The following is a 21,076-nucleotide window of genomic DNA, read 5'->3' as shown; positions in this document are numbered from 1 at the left end:
GTGGATATTCCATACTACAAGACATCATGCTCAGTACACAAACTGAGAAGAGCCGGTTGCGAGAGGCTGCTTTGGGATGGGCTGGGTATCAGACAGCAAGTGGTAAGCAACTGTATTGTGCATCACTTGTGTTTCTTGTGTTTTATGCCTTTCTTTTTATCTCTCTTTCCATTACAACTACTGTTGTTGTTATTATTAGATTTTACGTTAAGTTATTAAACAGTTCTGATGCCAACCTACAGGTTTTACCTTTTTCCAGTTCTCCTTTCCATCCCATTGGGGTTAGGGGAGTGAGCAAGCAGCTGTGTGGTACTTAGTTGCCGGCTGGAGTTAAACCACAACAGCCAGGCTAGTTAATTCTTCTTTCTATTGTCAAAGGAACCACATAATTGTAAGATGAACAATTTTATATATTTGGCTGCATATTATTTAATTTATATGGGCAGTTAGATGTATCAGCATATGAGAAAACCTTCTTCTTTCAGAATAGTTTCTTAGGAGGGAATACTGTTGCATAAATTGTCAGCAGTTGAGGCAGCCATGGGTGAAATGGCCTTTCTTATTAAATGTCACAAGATTTAATGTCACAGTATAATTGGGATGGAAGGATAACTGAGCCAAGCTCAACATGTCTTTTTCTGCTAACATGTTATTAATCTACAGGAGTGTTAAAATATGTTTTATAATGGCCCTATTGACATGAAAACTGTTGGCTCATACAAAAAAACCCAACCCAGCACTATTTTATTGCAGACCTCATGAACAACTTTGGATTTCCTTCACAGAATTTAACTTGTAAGTAAACTATACTGCAGAATAAAGCACAATAAGGAATTAATGAAACACAGAGCTTTGAAGATTATGGTTTTTTGAACCAGGAAAAACTTACATATCTGATATGTATACTTACATACACCTGAACACCATAACACAGATAGTAAAAGAACTGATCTCCATTTGAAGTCCCAGTATTTAGCCCTCATTAGAGAATTTTCTTTCAGTAATTTGACCTAACAAATAATTTATTAATATAGTAACTTCATACAGAGTCATTAGTTAACTACCAAGTTAACTAACCAAGACACTGAGGAAGGCTTTTCTTTCTTAGTAAAGGGCAGTTTAGGACATAAATACACTGATGTGTATTTTATTTATCTCAAAATTTTAGATTTTTCCATTACCTTTCAAGTAAAATACATAGGAGCAGAGATGCCTGCTGTACACATCACTGCATTTCTGATGGTTTCTTTTTGAAACATAAAAGCATTTTTTTACTGCAGAAGTTATATCATAGAATCAAAAGCCATTCAGGTTGGAAAAGATCTTTAAGATCATCAAGTCCAACTGTTAACCTACCATTGCCAAGTCTACCACTAAACCATGTCTCAAGCACATCTACAGTGTTTTAAGTACCTTCAGGTCACCCCTTCCCTGTGTAGTCTATCCCAATGCCTGACAACTTTTTCCATGAAGAAACTTTTCCTAATATCTAGTCTAGACCTCTCCTTGTGCAACTTGCAGCCATTTTATTTCACTGTGTTGCTTCTTTGGAGAAGAGACTGACACTGACCTCACTACAACCTCCTTTCAAGTTGTTGTAGGGAGCAAGCAATAAGGTCTCCCCTGACCCTCCTTTACTCCAGGCCAAATACCTCCAGTTCCCTCAGCTGTTTTTCATCAGACTTCTGCTCCAGGCCCTTCACCAGCTGTGCTGCTCTTCTCTGGACCTGCTCCAGCATCTCAATGTCTCTGTCATCATGAGAGGCCAACAAAACACAGAATTGGAGGTGTGGGCTCACCAGTGCCGAGTGTGTGTGGGGGCATGGTGCTGTCACTGCCCTTGCCCTGCTGGCTATGCTATTTCTGATACTGGCGAGGATGCTGTTTGCCTTCTTGAACACCTTGGCACAAGCTGGCTCATGTTCAGCTCCCTCAATCAGCACCCACAAGTCATTTTACATAGGCACCTTTCCAGCCACTCTTCCCCAAGCCTATACGATTGCATGGGGTTGCTGTGGTCCAAGCACAGAAGCCAGCACTTTGCCAGCTATATTGTTATAAACAGTAACTTGAAGTATGTCGGAAGCTGAATCTTTATAAATGTTCTAGAAAATGCTCCATCCCTGACAGTGTTCAGGGCCAGGTTGGACAGAACCTTGGGTGAAATGGTCTAGGGTAAGGTGTCCCCCTTCCAGCACAGGGGCTGGAACTAGATGATCTTAAGGTCCTTTGCAACCCTAACTATTCTATGGTTCTATGATAAAATGAATTCTTAAAATTTAAGACTACTGACTCTAAATGTAAAATAAGTGGTGATCCAAGCAATATACGCTTCTTCCCTCTCAAAGAAACAAAAGAAACAAAGGCTCCTATATTAAATAATAAAAATGTCAGTGGAAATGTTTAGAATTTGGTGCAAATTCACACAGTTTCCAGATCTTTTTTCCCATTTAATCATTTCTCATCATGTTCTGCATAATTTATTACATCACTTTAATAGACATTCAAGCTCTAAGCTTACAGGATATTTTACTTGTGCAGAATGGGTGTAATAATTGCAGAAAATATCAGAATACTGCCCTTTCTAAAGTAGCCACAGTAGAAAAATACAAAGAAATAGGTGTATCTGATAATATTTGCAGGAGAGGTTTAGCAGAAAGAAATTGTTCTTTCAAAGTAGTAAGTTAGTGTTAAAGGGCTTCTTTTCTAATTCTCGTTTCCAAGAGGAAATAAGCAAAGACAACCGGTACTTAATGTTATGCTTTTTTATACAGTATCAGTTCAAGTGTGTTTAGGGCCCCCAAAGAAGTGGGATGCCAGGCAGAGTAGATAGCTTTTTGTTGTACAATTCTCCCATGTGTTATTCTGTTGAACTGTAGTGCACCTTCCCCACCTGTCAGTGGAGTAAGCTCAGCTCAGTTGTTTATAGGCTGAAAGAACTTAATGCAGCCAACCTTATTCTTAAATGACTAATTTAAAGCTGGTGATTCTGAGAAATGCACATGTATGAGGAATTCTTGTCTTGTTGTAGCCCAAGGTTTATGCATATGTTGTCTAGGATGCCTAGTCCTACTAAAACTATCTGAGGGGAAATCTCAGATAGCCCTGTAATGTAAATTGATGTAGCTCACTCTGATATGTTGCACAGCTGAAACTCAGACCTCTGTCTACAGGAAAACCATATGGCAAACTCAGGTGTTTCTAGGCACTGATAAATTACCGTGTGGCTCTTCTCCTGATATTTGCAACCTAGCATTGGAGAAAATACAGAATTTTGCTTTGAATATATGGAAAAATGTTAGAAAACAGGTCTTTAATTACAGCTGGCTAATAAATCCTTGATTAAATTCAGAACTTGTCTATTTCCCTCAAACATACCCTCCTCTTAACTGAAAAAAAGACCAACCCAAACCAAACCACCAATGTCCTTTGGGTTTGGGTTTTGTTGTTTTTTTCTCCCCAGGGTTGAGGGTTGCTCTTTACTTGCTTCTTTTATAAGGGAAATAAATTTTGAGCCAGCTTGTTTCCTTGTGAATTGAAGAGGAAGAGCCTTCATCAAAGTCAAATCCAAATGAATTATAAAAAAGGGTTTTTTTTCGGTTTGTTTGCTTTGTTTTTTCTTTTTAAAAACCTCAGAACGATATAAATATTTCATACAAACTGTTTGTACTGAAAAAGAAAGGAAGAGGAGGTCAAGGATCCTCTAGGAACAAAAAAAGATGCAAAATATCTCAGCAGCAGCTCTTCTATGAAATAAGGGAGCCAAAGTGACAGTTGCTCTCAGAATTAAATTAATGCTAATTAAGCTCCGTATCTAGCATTAGAAAAAAAGCCTTTTATTCTGCTGGGTTTTAATCATTACTGATAGTCATATAAATCGTAAGATAAAGCCTACTCTCTAGTAAAAACAATTTATAACTCACTGAGGCTTACCAGGTAAACTTAGCAAAGCAGACAAAAAACTGGCAAAAATTATTTGTTGAAAGCTGCACTAGTTCTGTGTCTGAAAAGGCATATGGGGTTATGGGATTTCTTTTGTTTGTTTGTAGTTTTTTGTTGTATGCTGACATAACTACATAACTGCAGTATTATAAAGGCTCCAAGTGGTTACCATCAACTCCCAAAACTTAAAGTACCTCTTAGAGGTCATCCTCTAAGATACTTTGAGAACCTTACATGAAAAGAGAAAATAATATGCCTTCAACAGCTTATGAAAAGAGGATTTCCATTTTGCAAGAACTGATCCATGTTTTTCTCAAAACATTGTATTTATTCAGAGCTAAAAAAAACCTTGAAAATTTCTGGATCTGTTGGGACAAACTGTCAGGAGTCCAGACAAGCGATCCTATGAATCTGATTTTCATTCAATGAAAATTTATTAAATACAAAATGCTGCAGGAAAATATTTCCAGTTTATGAAGATAGATCTTCTTGAGAAAACCTTTTCACTGGAATATTTCCAAATGGTTCTGTTTTCCAAAGATAGCTGGGCATAATTTACACAGTGCAGAGGGATCAGTAATATTTCTAGTAAAAATGGGCAAAATGCAATTGCTCTCCTCAGTGCACACATTTAAATACTAGCTGCCCAATTAAGTCTGGGCAAAGAACGACAGTGCACTCCTTAACTTTCCAGGACGAATGAATTCAAGTGTTTCATTCCCAGCACTGACAGTGCTCCTAGGCTGGTTAGCTGCCTCTTGCCAAGATAGTTAGTTTCAGGCAAATGTAAGCAAAATACAGATAGAATGAGTAATTTATTGAATTATTTATTCAGTTATAGTGGTATGTACAGCCTCTTGCAGGAGTGAATAAGCAGGCTTTCATAGAGAAGAAAGGGTACACTCACCAACGTGCAAAGAAATAGTTCTGGCCACTGCTGCTATCTGTGAACAACAAGTCAAGTGCCACCTGGAATAAAAGTCAGGCCTGCAACTCTTTGTTTCATGTGCCAAGGAAGTGCTTTGACTAATGTTCAGAAAAACTTTTAAGTGTGTGTGTTTTGCATCCATGTTCTCCTAGGCTAAAACCACGAAATTTAATTTCACTCCTCAGGAGACTGAACTGCAAGAGCACAAAGTAATTAACCATTAGCAACTGATGTACATTATAGTGCTGGAGAGAAAACTGTGGAGAGTATGGAACTATTATCTCCTGCTAGTAAGGCTCAGAGGAGCTTCTACCTGCTTATTAGATGTAAGTTATAGAAGGTAAGGAGGAAGAGTCAGAGAAGGCAAATGCCTGAAATCCATGCACCTGATAAGCATAACAGTGATGTAAATATAGATGCTCTGATGTAGAACTCTGTAGGAAACTTATTCATATACTTATGTGGCCTGTCTTGTCATGAAATGGTAGCAAATACTGATGAGCCTTCCATTGAAAATTGTGGCCAAACTCTTATTTGAGTTGATTTTTTTTTTGTGAGTAAGGCAGGAGTAGAAGAGAGAGAATTTTTAATAGTGTAGACTAAACCAATCCTGCTTGTCCTTAAATTCAGGAATGAAGTCATTAAGTGCATAAATATAGCAGCAGTAAAATGTTAAATTTTTTATTTCCTCTATTAATCAGATTAAAGTCTCTAGCACTACTGTCATAACTACATATACAATTAGTAAGTACGCAACATCCCCTGAAAAGATGGAGTATTTAATGCTTTAGTGAGAGACTTTCCAGCAGAAGTTCTGGCTGAGGTTAGAAAACATACTTGCACAACCTCAACTTCATTCTAACAGAAGAGTATTTGTGTGGCTTGTTCCTCCTTTCTGTTTATAGCTCTTAAAACTTAGAGGTGCTCTTCGCAGTATCATAGTAAAAAAAAAAAAAGAAACAAAAGAAACTATTCTTCAAAGCAGCAAACAGCAGGGTCTCTGCTTCTAAATTTTTGCATATTAAATGTATGCACAATTATCTGATGACCCAAGGCACACTAGAACTGTTGGGTTCTTGAGAACTAGAAAGGCATGCAAAAGCTAGAATCTAAACCCCAAAATGGATAACTCTGACATTCCCTGTTCTGCCCAGATGTACTGGATTTCCCATTCCCCTGGAGTTTTCTTAGAGGAAATGTCAGGTTCCCTGAAGTGCTTTATAAAATACTGCATTTTGAAACAGTAACTGAATTAGCAACGTGGATTTTGCAGCACACTTCTCTGTTAAGAACCATTTGTACCCAGAACATCAGAACTAATTAAGAACGTGTTCCTATGCATCATAATTCAGAAAATCTAAGTCTTTGAAATGGCCCTGTATCCAACATTTGAAATGGTATGAGAGAGGGATGTCAAGGAAAAGTTAACTTCTGCTACCAAATACACTGAATGTCTGGAAGAAGCATAACATTTGAGGAAGTACCGTTTATTAAAATAATCTGGATTTCTGTCCAGCCACCAGCAGACTATACATAGTGTGTGTATATGGAAACATGTATGTGTGCGCTGGGGGGTCAACTTCCTCATATGATACAGTACTGGGACACTCGTAGTAATACTGTGCAAAAGAAATTGAGGGTACAGCCATTTTAAGAAATCTTAACTTATATTTAACTGACCTTGAGATTTTTGGCTGGAGAATCTTAGCAATATCTAGTCTTCTCAGGTCCTGAGTAGCCACTGCTTTTACTGACTTAAAGTAACATTATCTTTACATATGCATGGAAAAAGAAGCCTATTCTTGACTTTATGGTTTATTGCTCAATTTTCCTGTATTGTAGCTGAACTGAATTAAAAACAGAGTGCAAGTGAAAAGGTCTCTCTTCCAGGGAATGCTGAATATCATTGTGGCTTCAAGACACTGAGCGGCAAAATGTATTTTACCACTGCTGTTAAAAAAATTATTAAGAATGTCACAGAAAGAATAAGAATTGTGGATTTTGGGGAAAAGGAATAAAAGTTCAATGTTTAAGCATTCAGAAAATAAAGAAGACAAATCTTGATTTTTCTCTTGCAAGAGAAATTCTTCAGTAGCAAAATAAGTAATCCCCAACCCATAAATTTGGTGTGGACAAGGGACATACATTGCGGGACTCTTTTTGTTGGCGTTATCAAACCTGAGTTACTGAGAAGTGGAAATAATTGTCTGAATAAGAGATTAGAGCTGTATTTACAGTGTTGCAATACATGAATTTGTGTTCTACAACAGAAAGTTTAAAGGTTTATTAGATTAGATCAAAGAACAGAACTGAAATGTGGTTTTGAACTCTGTTGTACTTTGGTATCAGATTACCGACATAAGCACTGCATACTTTGTTCTCTTTAATCATGATGTTTTGCATCCTAATTGTGAATTTATTCAATAGCACTTTTTTTGGTGTGTTTCATTTCCCAAATAAACATTTGGAAACTGAAACAAAATTGTAAGAAAAACAACTGTTCTAAAATAACTCCTAAACTACACTTAGCCCAAATTTACCTTGGGAATTGCAAAGCTAATTATTTTTTTTTTTTATTGAGTCCCATAAGCTACTTTCTTTTGTATTTACTCTCATCTTTATTCTGCACTTGATTTCACCATGGTCTGTACAGCACCTGTTTCAGAAGAACAAATAGTAATTAGGGCTGTTAGATGCTAATATAGACCAAATAACTAATATTAGTATCATGAAACTGTAACCAAAATATTTCTGAACAGGTGGTCTGAAGGCCAGGATTGAAATAAATCTAAAAGATTTACATATCTCTGTATATTCATCCAAAATTCTGCATTATGATTTTTCCCATGAAACAAAGGAGCACATCTTTTGAGGTTCCCCTATCACCAACAGTTATTTTCTGCTTTTGTAAACTTGCACAAATTAATCAAATTATAATAAAGGTCTTGCTCCTGTTCTCATTGACTTCAATCAGGGTTTGGCACTGACTCAGAAATGGTAATTAGAGGATGGAGAATTATTATCTTAAATAGAACTTGCAGTGTGCTACAGTTTTGACTTGGAATTTTGTTAGAATTATCACAGTTATTTTTATTGTCTTTTTCCTTAACCTAATTTGCTTGTGCTCTGTGGGACAGTTTCTCATCTTACCTTGTTTTACAAGTTTCAGTGTCTGGAAGAATATTACAAGACTGAATTACTAGAATTTTCTTCATTTGGGAGATTCATTAGATAATTTCTGTGAGTAAGATTAAGTTCAGAAAGTAATCCAAATTATCAGTAAAATTTAAGACAATATTAAATTAAAGACAAAGCAGAAGAACCATTTATTTAGAATATTCTCACAGAAATTGTGTTATCTGCAACAAAAAATTGAAGCCAATGAAAGTCCTAGGCAAAAGCACTCATGCAAGTGAAATCAGCATGGGCCGTGTTAATGAAGTTAACTTTATAAAGCTCTTTCTCCACACTGTTCCCTTTTTCACTTTGTTGAACTTTAACAGATGATCTATGACTCAGATCCTGACAATACAGATGTCAATGTTAGAAATACACGGAGCTCCTGAGGGCCAGAATTTTTGTTAGTATACTTATATTTTCAATGTCTTGTAAGTGTGCTAAACTTCAGAGCCTGCTTGTTTCTCAGTTAAGAAACTTAAAAAATTTGCTCTATTAGGTTTAATGCTGTCAACAGAAAGAAACTATGTCCCTTCCAGTCTCTCACATCAAACTCTATTCACCATTTTGTGCTGATCTAGACGATGTCTTCAATCAGCTGTATCTTACACAACTTTTGCTCTCTTCCCTGTATGCTTCTCTATGCCAGTACTTGATTCCTTCTCCCTTTCTGTTGTTTTTTTTGTTTGTTTGTTTGTTTGTTGTTGGGTTTTTTTTTAATTCTGACTGCAGGCAGTTATCTACTGGAGAAAGGGCCAAAGGTGAGGATGCTTCTCAATGAGTCTCCAAAATCAGTATCTTTCCCTTTATTGAAGATTTCCCCTCCTCTCTTCCTGTAGTTCTGGAAATGATCAGATGAGACAGTTACTGCCTTACATCTACAGCCCAGCCAACTGCAGTCAAGAGACTTGCAACTGGGTGACTGTGCCACATGCCATACCAGCTGGTGCTTGATACTGATCATCTTAAGACATTTTTTCATCCCTTATACATCACATCTTGACTATCAAATACTGGGACAAAACCTATGTAATCGACAATCAAAATCATCATTACTGATAAAGACCAAAACACTCTCTACTTTTAAAGAAATGGTAACATGCACTTTATTTTTAATATGACGACTATAAAAATTGTAATTCTCCAGATAAACATACATGTAATGAGAGTCATTACCACACAACAATAAACCATCACTGCTATTATAAAACCATAAACTGTTATTCAATATACTATAAAATTCAAAATCTAATTGAAATTGCTAGTTTAGCATAATTCCCACAAGCCATCATTCTTTAATACTGTGAAATGAATGGGTTTTTTGTGGAACTATTAATTGTTACTGACAAGCAATAACCACTGGAATGAAACTCCAATTATCAGCAGCCATTAATCACATTTACTGTCATTTGTGATAGCAAAAAAAATTCAATAATATTCTAAACAGCAGAAAAGAATTTATAGCTCTTATGTTTTAACTCACTTCATAGAAATCAGATGGTCCTTTTGAGGTAAGCAAGGAATTGGAAAAGGCTATTTTCAATCTAAACACAATGTTCAGTCTTGTACTTTCCAGTACAAAAAAAAAAACCCTATCACCTTTTTCTATTTCAAACAAGACTTAAGATACCTTGCAGGTTTATTTCTATGCAGTTATGTACAAATTATAATTTGTTGCACGATGTTACTGCAGTCACATGGCTTTAACAGTAAGAAATTTTAGAGATCATCTGAGCATGTAGTTCACTAGTCTGTTCCAGGAAAGCACTTAACGTTACTTTTAGGATGCAGGCTTGAGTAGAAGATGAAGTGTTCTTGGAGATGAGGTGTAAATAAGGGTAGCATAGCCTTCACTGTGGTACCTGAGCATTCAAATAAAATGAACGCAACTCAGAACATTTTTAATCTTGTTAATTTTTAAGATTCTGTTGTTTACTTCAAATAATTGTTTTCTCTTATTTTTTGGAACCTATACAGTGTATCAAGAACATACATGTACATCTTTGGGAACAAAATGATAGCTAAACACAGTAGTTTACTACTGACCCGATTGCCCAAACATGCATTGCAGTTAAAAAGCCATGCTTGCGAAATGGGATTTGCTTACCACACCTTGAAAATTCCTGGTATTACAGATCACACTGTTGGACCATAAAGGGCAGATTGCGGTCCTTACTCTTAAATGGTACTGAGGCTGTTTCCAGACTACAGCAGAAACAGATCATGCTGGGTGATGAGGATTCAGACTTCACAAGTCATTTCCACTGAAAGTCTGTCAGCTTTTGATGGCATAATAAGATTTAGATTTAGAATAGTGTGGAATCACCAGTTTATAATTTGCTGTGAATAACCTCATTTAGAAAAAGCAGTGAAATCCTAAATATTTTCTTTATTATTCTGTGTTTTTCACTTACGGTTTCATCCACCCTTCACAACCCATCAAAGACACAAGCCCCCTAACATGAATCAGCAGAGCAGGAATAACATCTGTTCACAATATACTGCAAATATCCAGCAGAGTATCTTTACAGAAGAGATGTATGAGAAATGACAGTTGAATACTTATCAAAAGAAACCCTGAAATAGACACAAAAGTCGTGCACCTCCAAAGCACAGGGCAACTGCTTGTTTTTCAAGTTTGCAAGTAAACGTATACTTACAAAATTGAGTATGTTAGTGCCTCTGGAAGTGAAAGTCAGAGGTTGCCCATATTAACAATTTTCAGTTTATGTAACCAGTGCTCCAAATTTTTAAATCCTGCAATTTCACTAAAACTGGGGTGCGTAGCTGACAGTATGGTTCTATCATGCACAATGTACTACTTGAGGAAGTCATGCCTTTGGGATTCTGTTCTTTCTGATATAAGGATTCTCTTAAGCTATTGTCGCCATTCACCCTTTGGTTACTTAAAAACTGTGGTTAGATAAAAGTACTTTACTGGTGATTTTCCTGCTAAATGCAATTGAACATTCTTCCTCTGAAGCATAGCAAATTTTTGGCCTATCTGCATTTTCTTGAACTAATTGAAGACTTTAAATGTGTACATGTCTAACGTAATCAATACTATACTATAGAACTGTCATGATCGATTAATAAAAAAAAAACAAACAACAACTGCATAAATGAATTGAACTAGCAGAAAAAAACCTTTTGTCTTTCATGAGAAAACTTTGGAACACAATTCTTTCCCCAAATTCAACTCTTAAGCCCTTCCATTTATTATTTTCTTGATGTTTTCCTGAGTTGTTCGATGTGCGACTTGACTAGTTTATAAATTTATTAGAAAATATTTAGAAAATTGATTAGAAATAATTACCATGTTACAATCAGATTTGAGGTTGAAGAACTGATACTGAAAATCCATTTCTGGCATTTAATTAAACATGTCTATCTTTTCATAAGAAATCACTAAGTATTTAAAAAGGTTATTTTTCCATTAAAATGCTCCACCTGAAATTTATCATGCAATAGTGCATTCATTTGTTTTTGTTATTGAGGTAACAGAGTTAATCAGAATAACAGAAATCAAAGTATTAAAAATGTAGTTGTAAATTCTTGATTTATTAGGGTAAGGTAAACACTAGTTCTGTCAGATGCTGCTTATCTTTCATCATGAAAGGTGATCCTGCCCCTCTACTTTGCTCTTGTGAGACCTCACCTGGAGTACTGTGTACAGTTCTGGTGTCCTCAACATAAAAAGGACATGGAACTGTTGGAACAAGTCCAGAGGAGGGCCACGAGGATGATCAGGGGACTGGAGCACCTCCCGTATGAAGACAGGCTGAGAAAGTTGGGGCTGTTCAGCCTGGAGAAGAGAAGGCTGCGTGGAGACCTCATAGCAGCCTTCCAGTGTCTGAAGGGGGCCTATAAGGATCCTGGGGATGGACTGTTCATTAGGGACTGCAGTGACAGGACAAGGTGTAAAGTGTTCAAACTTGAACAGGGGAAGTTTAGATTGGATATAAGGAAGAAATTCTTTACTGTTAGGGTGGTGAGGCACTGGAATGGGCTGCCCAGGGAGGTTGTGAATGCTCCATCCCTGACAGTGTTCAAGGCCAGGCTGGATGAAGCCTTGGGTGGCATGGTTTAGTGTGAGGTGTCCCTGCCCATGGCAGGGGGTGTTGGAACTAGATGATCTTAAGGTCCTTTCCAACCCTAACTATTCTATGGTTCTATGATTATGGAACTAAATACATTCGCAGAAGGAAAAAAAAAGTATACAAATATTACCCTAGTAATACCTTTCCTTTAAAGAAGATAGTAATAGACAAATGTTTGCTAATTCAGCAGGTATGTTTACAACATAGAGTCTTTAAACTTGAGATGTCAGTTAACACATATTCAAGATTCCTGCTAACTTAAAAGAGAAGGATACCCTTGAGTATGATAGCGAGAACTGACTTCCCCCACCCCACCCTACTTCTCCCTTCTATCCTACTTCTTATCTCTCATTAAATAATAACTTTCATCTAGTGACATCAGTCATTTTGCATCAGCCTTTTTTATGGCTTGAAGAGAATGTTAGGTGTGGAATAAGCATGAGTGGCATTTAAACTGAAATGTGTGAAATCTTCATAGATTTTGATAATAAAAGTGGAAAACAAATCATGAGTTGGTATTAACATTAGCTGAGAAATGAAAACGGATGCAGTAATTTGCAATGCACAACAGTTTGACCTGTTCTGCCATCACTGAGCTGCAAGTATTTACAAATGTAAACTAGTGCACTGTCAAACCTTGAGACTGGTAAACTGTACCCAGTGGGTTTGGGTAGTGAGTGCAAGGAGGGTGAAGCTGTGATCACAGCTGTGATCCTCTTCTCATTTTACTGTGAGGTTCTGCTGTCTTTAAATGACTTTGAGTCACTTGGATGTCTTACAGAAAAAGAAAAAAAAAAGGAAATTATCATCCTAATAGCGGGTAAAAACGAACAGAAAAGTAAAATGCATAACCATTAATAGGAAATGCTGAGAGTTACTGGACTTTCTCTGATTTATTTCTGCTGAAGATCTGGCTAAAGGGAATGATCTACTTTTTGGCTGCTCAAACTGAACACTTGAGTAGATGATAGTTTTGAAGATGTCATCTGAAGTATTACACAATTAGTATGAATAATTTTAAAATATTCTGTTCCTGTAACAGATCATGAAATGCCTCATCTAATGGACTGAGAAGCTTAGAGCCAAGCTATTCCCAAAACCAGCAAGTCTGTACATTTCTATCATTTGGTATGACAAAATTTGTCATTTAAAATTTAAGTTGTGACTGAATAATAGATCCCAAAGAATGATCTAACTTTGGCTGAGCTTTGCTTAAGAGTTAGGCTACACCTCCAAAGATGGCACTACAGGGTGGAAGGGGTGAAGCTGTTTGCTGGCATGGGAAGAATTGAATGTGCAGCCAAATATTGCCACAATGAAAGAGTACTTTTCCATTGCACCTACTTTCCTTAAATCTTGGCTAAGTTCTGGCTGTATTAATAACAATCTGCTTGTCAATTCTGATGTATTGTAAAAGTAAAGCTTTTGTAAATTTGGAGATGTTGCTTGATTTGGGATTTCTTAGTCCCTGTCAACGGCTCACTTATCCTCTATCAAATTGACACAAGTAATTTAGGATTCTTTAGTTGATTTTAGCAAATAGTACCCCCACTTTATTGTTCTAATTATTCATTTGATGGTTTTATTACAGCTGTACATCTGGATTTTCATTTTTAAAGATTACTGATATAAAAGTTTTCTCCAGCCTACCCCATGTAAAACTGTGTTTTTGATGTAAACCCATATTATGGTAATGTGTGTAGCACTGCACATAGCATTTGCCAACTTTTGAATCAACCTACTTTGAGGGTTGGCAATTGGCTGGCAACTTCCTTCTCTTTAAATATTCCTGATAGGAGTTTATTGCTTTTTGGTAGCTGGAGAGCAGTACAGCACATATTCGACTCTTATATTTAGTTCCATCTCCATTTTAGTTACAGACCTTATTGCTATAATTAAAAACTATACAATTTGTGTTTATTATTCTATATGCCTTGTGTGTGTTCTATTCTTTCACTTCGAGAGCACTCCCCAAGGTAACACAAAATAATAACATGCCATATGGCAAATAGAGTCAGCTGTACACCACGCAGCATCTTTTATCATGCAGCTTTTACAAAATGACATTCCCAAGTTTGTAACTGATGAATATGGCATGTCCTAGAGAAACTCTAGCTGTACTATTCTGCTGCTTCCATTAGAAGCATCCTTACTGACATTCTGAGCCTTTTTTTAACATAAATGCAGCAGCCGTCATTTTGCAAGAATCAACAACCTACAAAGGAACAGGCAGAATGCCTCAATGTGCTAAGCTTACCAAACTTCAGAAAGTTAGCATAAACACAATATTACATTATCATGACTTGCGCAATATATAACTGATACAATGTAACAGTAATAATGAGTTTGTTGTTTGTTTGTTTTTAATGTCTGTATCGGTCCTGGGGATACATAGAATGTGTTATTTCAGCAGTGGATTTCTACAGGTTTGGAGTCAATCATCTGAACTATGCTGTGTGGAAGCATTAGATACCGTTCCATGAAAGTTAAAAAATAAGCATAACATAGGTTTGTAGATGGGTTCTATAAACGTATGCCTACAATGCTAAATTCTAAAGGGATTTTCATTTGTATATGTACAAAATGGATGTGATAACCTGATATTACATAGGAATGCGAAAGCCGGCATTTCTTACCAGTTGACGTGTGTTGGTATAGGAGCATCTCGCATTAGCTTTAGTTTTATGAGTGGAAGGAGAGGCAAGTATTAAACAGACAGACAGGCAAATGACAGATATGCAATTTCTAAGTAAGAGTATTTCTTTCCATCTTATGCTTGTGGCAAAAATACAATTCAGTCTATTCTAGAAGTAAGTCTACCTAAGGAATTAAGGAAATGTTTCTCTCGTGAGCAATTGCATCATGTAACATACAGTTAGCTTAGCTTCTCAGCTTGTTTTAGGCTGCAGGGAACATAGAGTCCCCATTGCATTTACTGCTCTCACTATGTCACTACAAGTGGTACAGCAACTTTTCACCAAAGCAGCAGAGGAGAGGAGCAAAGGATGAATTGTTGCTCACTGTTCTTCCAGATTTGCTCTTTAGTAAATTCATTTTTACTCTTCTCTACCCAGGCTTAGGAAATAGAAGTGTGCTGAAGCTCCAAATGACCTTTCCATCTGTCACCAATCTAAGACGGAAGAGGCAGGTCATAACACATGATACTTTTCTGCAGCGCGTGTGTAATGCCCCAAGAGATCAGCACCAGGCTATGATAATGTCAGGTTTGAGAACTTAGAACTGATTTGTTGAGAAAGAACAGTAAACCACATAGCACAACTGTCTTTTACTCCTTTGGAAAAGTATTGCTTGTTTGGTTTTCTCTTAAGAAATAGTACAATATTTTATTTAAACAAAATGAAATACAGAAAATGGATTTCATTCAAAGATATGTCAAATACCAGTGTAGTAAATATCTGCACTGACGGTAATGGCAATTTTGCTCAAAAAGGAGATTTATTGTGTGAGTGGGTAGGAGTAGGGTATGTGTGTGTGCATACATATGTTCATAGACACACAAAGCGGTAATTCTCAGAAACAGTAGGGAGGGGCAAGGTAAGCATAAGCTATTCTACATGAGTCTTTACACATCTCACACTTTATACAGAATCACCTGAATTCCTTACCTGATATTTCAGAAACTTTTTGTCCTTAATTTTTCTTTCTTGCTTATCTGCATCATCTCTACTGCCATTCTCCACTGTTTTCTTGCCTCCTTGTCACATACGAAACCAGTGCGACTGTATATTGATAAACCTGCATTGACAAATACCTGAGAGTTACAGATGGGTAAACAAAAAACATTTATTACTCTTCTTTTTGTCTTCAATGAAAACAGAGAAAGAACAATAAGAGACCTGGGGTCAAGTTCTGATGTAATAAGTTTGCAGCCTTATTTTTATATTGGTAACCACTTAAATCCATGCACATAATCCATTCATGTAATTATTTTTTTTTTCTGAAAAGAATGTGGCAATACAAACACATAGAAATAATGTGTCTTAAAACACAAAACGTGGGCTTATGAGAAACAGAAACTACTAGTGTTTGGCACGTTGTCCTTTAGAAACCCAAGCAAAACCTTCAGAGTGACCAGCCATGTTTAGAAGTGCCAAAAACTAGTTGCAGCATTTATCTGTTTTCTTTTAGAGCTGATCTTGAAGTTTATAACAAGGTATCTATCAGAGACACTGCAGCGTTCAGTGATTTTCACAGAATTCTGATCAGGCTTACAAGAAATTCCCCTATACTGTAAATGGCAGTTTTCTGAATTGCAATCTAAAGGAGGTTTGTCTGTTTCCTTTTCTCTTTTGTCACTCTTTCATGGGTTGTTCGGTTGTTTTGGTTTTGGTTTTTTTGTTGTTTTTTCTTGTTTTAATTCCAGAACCTATTTCCTGGCTTTTCCCCAACTCTTAACAGTCCCTTCTCCAGCTCTTGTGCCTCTTTTTTGCACCTTTGCTTTTGAACAATCATGTCTTTAGGCATGAGTTTGTAAATAAAAACTATATTGTTCTCTTTTATGAACTTAGCTATTCCTAACATTCTCATTTGTAATCCTCTGACTTCCTTAATTAAGTCCATTATAGTTATAAATGCCTGTATGGGGAATTTGATCATGATGATGATGAAAAGACATAATTTTGTCATACAAGCAGGTATGAAAAACAATCAAAATTTGGGAATGTATAATGGTACTAATGAATTTTAACTGAACTCAACTGTAGACTCTTGGGACGTATTTTCTAAAATGAAAGCCATTATCTTTAAATTGATTTCTACATTCCTGGGGAATTTATTTGCTTGAGAAACACAACAGCCCTATTTGTTAGCCCTTTTGTAGTAGGATTTATGTCAGAATGAAGACAAAAAGCATAGAAATACTTAAAGTGGCTTCTTTTAAATGATGAAAATGGTTCTACCCTATCTCTACCATGGAGATCTTGAGTGTTCAATCCCAAGAACTGCACAAGCCTCTGCAGAAGCCTGCCTGCCACTGAACCTGGACTGGCAGCCTTCAGTGGCTCAGACACACAAAGTATGGTGGACAGAGCCTTGAATCCAAGATGAACTTAGGCTAAAACGAGCAGAATTTGGCCCCATGTTTCTCTTTGTCTCGCTGGCTAAAAGTGTTACATATAAGCACAGTCATTAAAATTATGACAAGTACCAGTTAGGTTGTGCATTATTTACTGCAGATTTCTGTGACTGGTCACGTCTTTATATGCTTTAACATGTAGTATGTGTTTCCTTAGAGCATACCACATTTTATGAGTGTGTCCAGCTTTTCACAGGGAGGATATTAAATGAAAAGCATTCTATTTGCCTGGAAATTCATGCCAAACACCAGACACTGTGATTAGCTAGGAAGAACCATCTGTCATGTGCCCACCCCCACATTGCTGAGGAAGGCAGAAACTGAAGGTGAGAAGTATATTTACTTTTGTCAACAAAACCAGCTGTTGCCATTACCTTTAGCTGTAAGGCAAACATGCTGGAAAAGGTGACTACCTATTGTGATTCTAGTGCACTGGGACCAACTATGATTGTTGATGACAAGCAAACCTCTTAAAATCCAGAGGAAAACTGCTTTATGGCTTATGTCAGGAGGGCATGTACAAACACAGCTCCAGCTGGAAGCTGGAACCAAGAAGCAGAAACTTCAGGCTAGAAGAATATCGGGATGAGTTCAAGTAAGGATCCCCCCCAATTCTCCCGCCTTCCTTTTGGTAGAAAATTATACTGGAAAAGAGAACTATTTTTCTCTAATGATAACATAAGATTCTGAAATTAAGCACAGCAGGTAGAAACATCCGGCACAGATGTAAAAAAAATACTGCATATTCATATTCTGAAATGTTTTCCAGTGCTGACAGCTAACTATTCCAAGTGGAAAAGGTACATGCTCTGGTGTCATTCGTTCTCTGCCCATTTCCCTTCTTACATCTCTGGCACTGTATTTTGGGAGCTGTGTACTCTAATCTCTGTTATTCTTACCGATATCCATCAGACTAAGAAAGTTATTTACAGAGTTAAATCATTTTGACTTTGAATAGGATTGCAGCAAATAGGTATATTTTCTACATTTTTGAGAAAGGGAAATGGGGCATTTCTTCACTAAAAAGACTTTATTCCCTGGCTACTTTCTTTCATATCATACAAGAAGAGCACTGTGCTACGGTGTGAATGTACCTAGAGCATTTTTCAGAGGCAAAATATAAACATTGGCAGCAAAGGGCACCTCATGCAAATGCGTTTCCTGAGTGATAGCTCTTCCTCCCTGATGATTCTGGCAAGACATAATAGTTTGGGAAAGTAAGTGGAGTGCCCTGCCCTTCAGCTCTTTTCCCCAGGGCATGTACATCCCCTTGCAAAAAGGATTATGACAAAATAAAACGTTCATTTGGGTGGAGCTTCTTTCAAAATACGTTCAGTATATCACCGTAGAAAATAGTAGAGATAAAACAGAGCTGTAAAGACACACTTTTAGGAAGAGAAAACAGGCTATCATGCCTAACTCTATATTACACTCATATTCCTTTTACAGCCCACCTGTCAGTCCTGTTACCCTTGTCTAGAAAAGAATTTACAGTAAGTCTCTGCTTCAATCAGTTTCCATGGTAACTTGGTTCTGTTTTAATACCCTTACATAAAAATGGCTTGGTTAAAATAATAATGAGCTGGAGTGATTGTCCACGCCTGAACTACATCTTTCCCATTGTTCAAAAATAATCAGATGGGGTGTCACTCCACCTGTGCTGGTTCCTTTAGCTTCTACAAGACTGTCTCACTAACTAAGCCAGATCAGTTTCTTTACCATCTGTAAATCTCAGTTTTCAGAAGCACATAGCATTCAGGGTACTGACTAGTGTTTATACATTACATGCAGTGAAGCAGAGTAAAGCATGTTAGGGTCTGAAATCTCGAGTTCACTGGGGAAGGATCCCTCTGTGCGTACAGTACCTACAGCAGGGCTGAAAGCTCCAAGGACCACAGCATCTTTTAAGGAATGAACCAGAACAGGCAGACTGTCTCTCTTCTAGAAAATGCTTTTCACAAATCTAGGGAAAAAAATTTCCTTTGGGCCAGATCAAGGGGAAATAAAAGTTCAGAAAAAAAAAACAAATGAAGGTTTTAATTCATTCTAAGAATCTTGTGATACTGGCCCATCAGGCTTATCTCTTGCACCCATAATTTCTGATTCTCAGAATGAGAATTTTGACTCAGTTTTACTTGGTCTTTTACACTATTTTTCATAATTCTGATTACTTTATACTGTCTCAAATCTCATCTAGGAAAAAGTCAATTTTCTTTTTAATGTAACTTAAATACTTCAGTGATGACACAAGTTTCAGTTACAGGGAAATCTTAAAAGAACTTCAAATGTGGATCTGGTAGAGGTCCTCAGCAATTACACTGAGAATTCGCTGCATTTCACAGAAGGTGACACCTTCCCTGTGATAACCAAAAACTTGTATCTATTCTGTTCTAGATCTCTTCTTCTAAGTTGTGTTGGATAGCTTAATATTTGTATAGGAAGCTTTTTGATCCATAGGAGGCACCAACAGAATTTATGGAAAATAATTTTACACTGCTGTATCTTCCAGGTAAGCATTGAAAAAGCTGCTGAATGTAGGCCTACGCAACAAATTTGTCCAAACAAAGGCTTGGTAAAGACCTCATGTTTTGGCATGGCACAAAGTTGTATTATTTTCCTGTTAGGACTGGTTGCCCAGGTGGTAATGTGCATTGTGTTTCAAAATTTGGGTAGTATGTGATATTCTCCTTAGCAATACACAGAAGGGCACTGCTCAGGGATTTTTCACACCTTATTTCTGAATGGCACTACTTATGCAAGGTATATGCATGCTAGATTCTTCATATGGGTTTACTTTTGAGTAAACTAAACTTTGGTTGTCATCCACTGATTCATATAGATAATATGACAACCTTGAAATTAATTTGCGATTTAAAAGGAAAAAATCAGTATCCTTGTCCTATACCAAATAATAGGGGTGTAGTAGACATTCTATTTAGGCCTACATAATTCTTTCCATGACAACGTGAAAAAGCAAGCTTTTAAATCTATTTTTTCCACCTCTTATTTTTAAGTAGCAGTTTGAGTTACCCCTTATGTCCTAACACTGTCCTATATACATTAATTTCTGAAGGCAGGGCACTGTCAAATCAGGGTATCATAAATCTACTGAATTCCTCTCATCAGTCTTCGCAATAACATCTTCACAGTACTCCTGCGCGTCACTAAACTATGACCTTCTCTGACTGATCTGTGCAGACTATGCTTAATTGAACTGTGCTTTTCCAGTGGGCATTTTAACTATCATACAATGATTTTTTCTAAAGCTGACATCCAAACAACTGGTCTCCAGTTTCCAGATGAAGGAATAAATAACATCTGATGCTTTTCTGATTGAAAAAAGTAGTTATTCTTAATCCTTTAAACCTCTTTTAGCTCAATTAAACAATTACATATGCTTACACTTTTCCATGATTTTTTTACTCCTTTCATAATCCTTTGTATAAAAAGGGGTCCTGGTTCTGTGCCTCTTTTACTATTGTAGCACTACTGATTTCATCCTGATGCTAATCAGTGCCCCAGAAATACTCTAGTTTGATGTGAAAACTGATCATATTCATTGGCTGCTTGAGCTGGGAAATTTCTTGTTAGTCATGGGCTTTAATACAGTTCTTATTGTATTTAACTAATCTGCTAATTACTGTGTAGTGTATATTTTCTTTTTACCCTGCATATTATGTGATCAGCATACATCTGCAAAACTCGCTCAAATGTATAATTTGATATTTCTGTTAAGAGGGTCTTATTATTTTTAACTCATTATGCTGACATACTTTTAAAAACATCCTTACTTGATTTCTATGTCTTTTATTATCTTATATTAATTATTGCCAA

At 36.7% G+C, this 21,076-nt stretch overlaps 1 protein-coding gene across 10 annotated transcripts in view; it reads right to left on the bottom strand.

The window, feature by feature from the left end:
- B3GALT1 (beta-1,3-galactosyltransferase 1) overlaps positions 1 to 21,076 on the bottom strand; it is a 209,745-nt gene that overhangs the window by 98,794 nt on the left and 89,875 nt on the right. For 4 of the 10 annotated variants that reach the window (XM_061452804.1, XM_061452797.1, XM_061452781.1 and 1 more), the window contains one exon: positions 15,774 to 15,903. The exons of 4 other annotated variants lie outside the window; for them this stretch is intronic. The gene's annotated coding sequence lies outside the window, so the exon portion shown is untranslated. Of the gene's footprint in view, positions 1 to 8,754; positions 8,889 to 12,490; positions 14,363 to 15,773; positions 15,904 to 21,076 lie in introns of those variants that run through there. 2 more of the 10 variants (XR_009743241.1, XR_009743242.1) reach the window with 2 other exon arrangements.

The sequence above is a fragment of the Pezoporus flaviventris genome, unplaced genomic scaffold (assembly GCF_033815535.1).
Source record: "Pezoporus flaviventris isolate CSIRO_AGI_PZ_B2104156 unplaced genomic scaffold, CSIRO_AGI_Pfla_v1 ptg000001l, whole genome shotgun sequence".
Lineage (NCBI taxonomy): Eukaryota > Metazoa > Chordata > Aves > Psittaciformes > Psittacidae > Pezoporus > Pezoporus flaviventris.
This window is presented reverse-complemented; position numbering and strand designations above follow the sequence as displayed.